Source organism: Protopterus annectens, chromosome 2.part0 (genome assembly GCF_019279795.1).
Source record: "Protopterus annectens isolate FY-2018-M chromosome 2.part0, PAN1.0, whole genome shotgun sequence".
Classification (NCBI taxonomy): domain Eukaryota; kingdom Metazoa; phylum Chordata; order Ceratodontiformes; family Protopteridae; genus Protopterus; species Protopterus annectens.
In genome coordinates, this window is record NC_056728.1 from 1,055,870,780 (window position 1) to 1,055,876,779 (window position 6,000).

Here is a 6,000-nt window from a genome sequence, read left to right on the forward strand (position 1 = left end):
TGGTTACAAACACCTTCTATATATGCCACCTTATCACGAACAGATTTGCATCTACATCAAGTGAGGTCATTGTGCCCCTCTACTTGTCAGTCATCAGCTCCATACTTGAATACAATGGCCCTTTTGGGATGTACCTTACCCGACACCTGCAGCACCTGGAGAGACCCAAAAGTACCTCTCCAAGAGGGTCATGGGCTACAAACAGATGTCATATGCAGCTCAACTAAGGAACTCCAGCTCTACTCAGTTGCTTACCACCTACTCAGAGGCAATCTATGCCTGACACACAAAGCCATGTCAAAGCCTGAATTAATGGACATGCTCCACCTCAAAAATCCAAGTCCCTTAGAGATACACGCTCCAGGGACTTAAACCTCAACACAGGAATAAAAAGGACATGCTGAAGGGACAGATTCATTTCCCAGAGGTTCCCCTCACTCTGGAATAGAATCCCAATTCATATTAGACATAGCCCCTCGCTGACCCTCTTCAAGCCAAATCTGGACACATGGATGAGAAATCACAAATTCACCCCTGGGATCTCTTCTGTGTCCCTGCTAGACAGAGGCACAGTAGCCTAAATGTACATGGGCTATCTTGTGTGACCTACTATTCACTGGCACAGTGTAGTACTCTGACAGGGCTGCAAAAGCAAACACACTCTGGCTAGGCTTGTACATACCCTAGGGCAGATAGCCTACTATCGACCTCTGAACCTATGCTTCTGCTCGGGATGCACAATATTTACTGCTGATACTGTTTGCAGGTCTTTATCATCTTTGCTTTCCCAGTTTCTATGAACAACTTAGGTATCTGTGGAACATGTTTGATCATGACAGGGTTCCACTATATTATATAAGTGTCTGTTGTCATGTAACTGTGTGCACAGTGTGGATTGCTGGATAGTGAGAGGTTCCTGGGTTAACACATGCAACTGCCAGATGTGTGGCCCACTGCTGTAGTCAGGCATGGCCTAAGTGTGTGAGCATGCCCAGTTCAGGCTTTCCATGTTTTGTTGCCTGAGATATGTCTCATTTATCCAAGTGTGTGAGCATGCCCAGTGTGACCTTTAGTATGTTGCAATCTGAAGTCCACTACATTTGTGGATGTGTGAACATGACCGATATTAACATTTATACTGTGTGTGTTGGAAGTCAAGTTCTGTTCTTACTGTAGGACTCACCTTTGTGTCATAACTCAACAGGGATTATGCTGTGCCTGCAGGGTTTCCATGAGATACTTTGCATAGACTTATCAACATTCCTTCATACTGGCTGAAGAGTGCAATGCTGTCATGGTTTAGTGGTTCAGTACTTTAACTATGGTACACAGTATCCTGGGTTTGAGGCCCATCACTGCTTTATATTTCCATACTGAGCAGACCAGACTGCTTAAGGGACAGTTAAGCAAATATGAGCATGTTGGCTTTTATTCTGCTATGCCCTACTTAGACCAGGCTTGTCCGACATTGCTGTATAATCACCAACTTTGCTGGACATTGCCCAATATTACTCGACACTGACCACAGTTGTACTAATTGGTGTGTGTATTCTGTTTGCATATACTACATGGTGGTAAATGCTGTTTAGCACTACCTTAAATTGCTTGACACATGGCAATCATGCCTCAGGTGGTGCTGCAGGGCTGCCTATGTCAGATGCACATACTACACTCCCTGTACATGTTTGAAGCAGGTAGTATCAACTTAGGCATCCCTTTTACTATATGTGCAGGTCAGAGAGAGGTATCATTTCCAGGGTTCCTACTGAGCCAGTGTATGTGCTATGCGTTGCCTCTTTGCCAAGGCCAAAGCATACTGGGCACGCCTCCTTCTGCCTAATGGGGCTGGCTCAGGTTCCTCCTCCTCCGAGTCACGCTGTGCCTGTGATGACCTTGGCAATGGTGGGGGGCTGTTTGGGCCAGGCCTATGCTGGTCCTGCTGCAGCTGTTTTTGCAGGATCATATTATGTAGCATAGCACATACCATGACAATTTGGTTACATGTAGTTGGAGTGTACTGCAACGCTCCACCAGATGTGTCCAGGCACCGGAACCATGACTTGAGCAGCCCAAACACACGCTCGATTACATTTCGTGTTTGTGTGTGTGCCTCATTATGGCATTCCAGTTCAGGTGTGTGTGCATTTCTGATGGGTGTCATCAGCCACGGCTCCAGTGCATAGCCAGCATCCCCCACTAGGTGACCATGTGGGATGTCCCCATTGGCAAATGTGTGGTACAGCTGCATCAGATGCCAGATATGGGAATCATGGTAGCTTCCAGGGCAGCCAGCACACACATTCAGTATTATGTCCTGGGCATCATACACGACCTGGCAGTTGATGGAGGGGAAGCCCTTGCGGTTGAAGTAGACCCTACCCCGCTCACCGGCTGGTGCTTTGATGCATATGTGCGTGCAGTCTATTGCACCTACTATCTCAGGGTATTCCGCTATTTGCTGGAAGAGACGCATATTGCTGGCCAATACCTCACGGGAATTGGGGAAATATACATAATCACCGACATGTGCAGACATGGCATCCAGAAACTGGTGCAGTACCCTGGATGCTGATACCTGTGATATCCCCATCATATCACCAGTTGGTCTCTGGAAGGTACCTGTTGCTAATATTCATAGGCCAACACATACCTTGGTTTCCACTGGAATGGGTTCCCCTCTGTTGGTTCTGTGCATGAGACGTGGCCTGCACAGCTCAACAATTTTCTGCATGAGGTCTCTGTCCACTCTATAGCGCTCCACTATCTCCAGCTCATGTAGCCCCTGGTAGGTTACCCTGGGCCTGTACACTCTTCTCCGTCTCCTCACTGGGGGTTGGTTGGCAGTATTCCCATTGTCACCACCCTCAGCATGTTGCATATGTCAGTTTATGACAGCAATGGCAGCCCCTAACACTTCTTTGTCTCAGTTAAGCCTTTTCAGTATTCACTTCTCTTAGCTTACTGCAGTGCTGCAGTGTCTCTGAGCAATACATAGTGAAAAGTTGTTTGCAGAGTTTTAAGTGCTGGGCTGGGCTGGTTTACTGCCTGTGTAATTGCCTGATTCTGATTATTTCCACCTGCTAGCTCTGCTGACTCTCCCTGGTTAACTTCCTACTGTTTGTTGTGCTTCCTTTTCCCTTTCTATTTCCTCAGGTGGCAGCACCACGCACACTAGCGCAGACGCGCGTATATGTGCTAACATGCACGCACACAGGCTTAGATGGACTTACACTAGCTAATTCCTGCCTAAACACGCACACATGAGCGCAGAGGCACTTACAAGACTTTAAAGTGCCTTATACATGTTTACTCCGGCTTAAATGCACTCACTCACGCTTCCACACATGCACACTGTCTTACTCGGGTTTACAGACGCGCACACATTCGCATACACGTTGCAAGCATTTTTACAAGAAACTTTGGTGACACCCACAGTGTGCACCTTCTATTTCTTGACTTTAGCTAGGATACCAGATGACACACCTCTTCCAGTGATGAGCAACTGACAGGTAACACATGACACTCTGCTCCAATGAGAATATCTTCTTTCATACATACCCCCCTCCTGATGTCACCTATATCCTACTTTATTACTCCCCTTATCCTAGTCTTACATTCCACTGACTGTGCTCATTTGCTATGTAGACTTGGGATTCACTATCCTTACCCTCACTTGCATAGGATTGCCTACTAATGCTTGGTTACATCTCTTAGACTGGGTTCCCCTCTTAGCAACCCCTACTCGGTAGCCATGTTGTCTTCAGCCTGCCATTGCCTTGCATTGCACAATACAAATCCCCATAAAATCCACATTTGTGGGTTTTAATTTTTATTTTTCTGGTTTTTAGAGTGCAGCCCGTTTGCGCGATGCTGTACTACGCTTAAACATGGAAAATCGGGAAAAAAAATTTAATTACTTTTTTTTCATTTTGCATCGGGTAACATTGCCAATGGCCGTATATTTGGCCATTGACGTGCTTCCTCTACTGGATGCAACCTTTATTTTGTGCTGTCCTAGCTCCATTTTGCTATTTGCAGAACGGTACTCAGTTGTCAACTGAGTACATTTCTGCAGATAACACTACTCTTACTCGAACAGGTTCGGGTTTCCTGGATCACAAATCTACCTCATTTGCATGCCTTTCAGCTGCAATTGAGTTAATTTGCATGTCCCGGCCCTGTCCGTGTAAGATCCATTTTAGGAGCTCTCTTACATGTCCCTACAGGCTGTTCCTGGATTGCTCGTCAGACATGATGGCTGCATGGAGTCTTACTCTACTCTTAGACTCCGCACAAGCCATCTTGAATCCGGCCCAGAGTTTTTTCTTCATCCATAATGGTGAAATGCATGATTTTTAAATTTTCTCAAGACTTCAGCAAACTAGAGCAATGGATGTGAAAGCATTTCCTTATATACTACTTTATACTTCCATAAAATAAAATTATACAGAGCATGCTCCAGAAAATGCATTTCACACATTACTGACTTATACCAGTTTATATTCAAAACATGTTATAAAGTTTTTCCCCTATGATGATTATATTACAGCCCATAAAATCTGCTCAAGTGAGAAAGAGTATTATAGAATAGCATCTGAAATAACTGACAGGGCATACGAAAGAACTATGTCATCTATTCCCTAGTTTGGTCTTGTAATATATTCAAGGGAAGATAAACAGTAATGATAGAATAAATACTTTGGAAGTACTACAGTGATTTCTGCAATGAAATAGCTACCAGGCTAATTGCTATTTATTTGCTTATTTTTTGGGGGATGACATCATTTTGACAAAATTTTATATTATTTCTGATTAATCATCGCAAGTTGTATTTGAAAGTCAACAAAGTGTTCTGAAAGAAGGATGCTTGATTTATCTTTAAATTTATAAGTATCCTCCTGGGGCACGAGTAATGAATTAGTCATAGAATATCCTCTACTTGACCAAGGGTTATAATCTCTTTAATATTGTTTTCTGGCATCTGATTAAATAATGGCTACATGATATATTTAAAGTTAGCTGTTTAGTATACCTAGGTGGTTGGTATGCTGAGGTGCCTGCATACTTTATATATGTAAATGTTTTGTCTCTGATTTAGTCTTAATCTTGTGCCTGTATATGTCAAACTTGTCACTAATGTTTTAGTGAAACTGCAAGTTCATACTATTAATCATACAGTCTCAGACCTTTTGAGTTTTCCTACTTTGTCTTTCTCTTTTTTTTCTTAGAAGGCAGAAAAGTTACATTTTATTTATTTATTTTATTTTATTTTACATTTATTTATCGGGATAGTCCGACTGGATACATGTCCATTTTCAGCAGAGGCCTGGAGAGAAAAGCTCCACAAAGACAAACTTATATAGATTACACAGAAGTTAGCAAACAATTATAAAAACAAAGTGATTATATACAATGGGGTAGTAGTGTTCCCTAGTAGGGACTCAATTGTCATAGACAAACAATTAAAAGTAAGAGACATCAGATTGGAAGCAGAGCTTGGTGATGTAGTTACAAGTTATGATAATTGCAGAATATGCTTTTAGTTTATAACTTAATCAGGGTTGGTACATGGGCATAGCCAATTCACTTTGAGATACTGTTTGAGGTTTTTTTGAAGAGACTTTTGGAGAATTGTAGGGTTATATAGTTTGGCAATGAATTCCAGGTTTTGCCAATGACACTGGCAAATAGGGATTCACCAGCAGAGTTATTATCTTTGTGAGTTTGGACCAGTAGTTTATCTGCTGACCGTAGGGATCTTAGATTGCTATATGGCTTAATATTTGTATGTGAAGGGGTATCCTCAGGGTGGTACAAAATTTTGTCTGCTATTAAGAGTTGATTGAATTGAATTAAGCTGGGCAGTTCTAGCCATTCTAGTTGTTTAAGGTTCTGGCAGTGGTGGGTTCTATAGGTGGAGCCAGTGGCAAATCTGGCAATATGATTGTAGCTATGGGACAGCTTACCTAGTTCGGATTTGTTGAGGTTTGAGAGTACAGG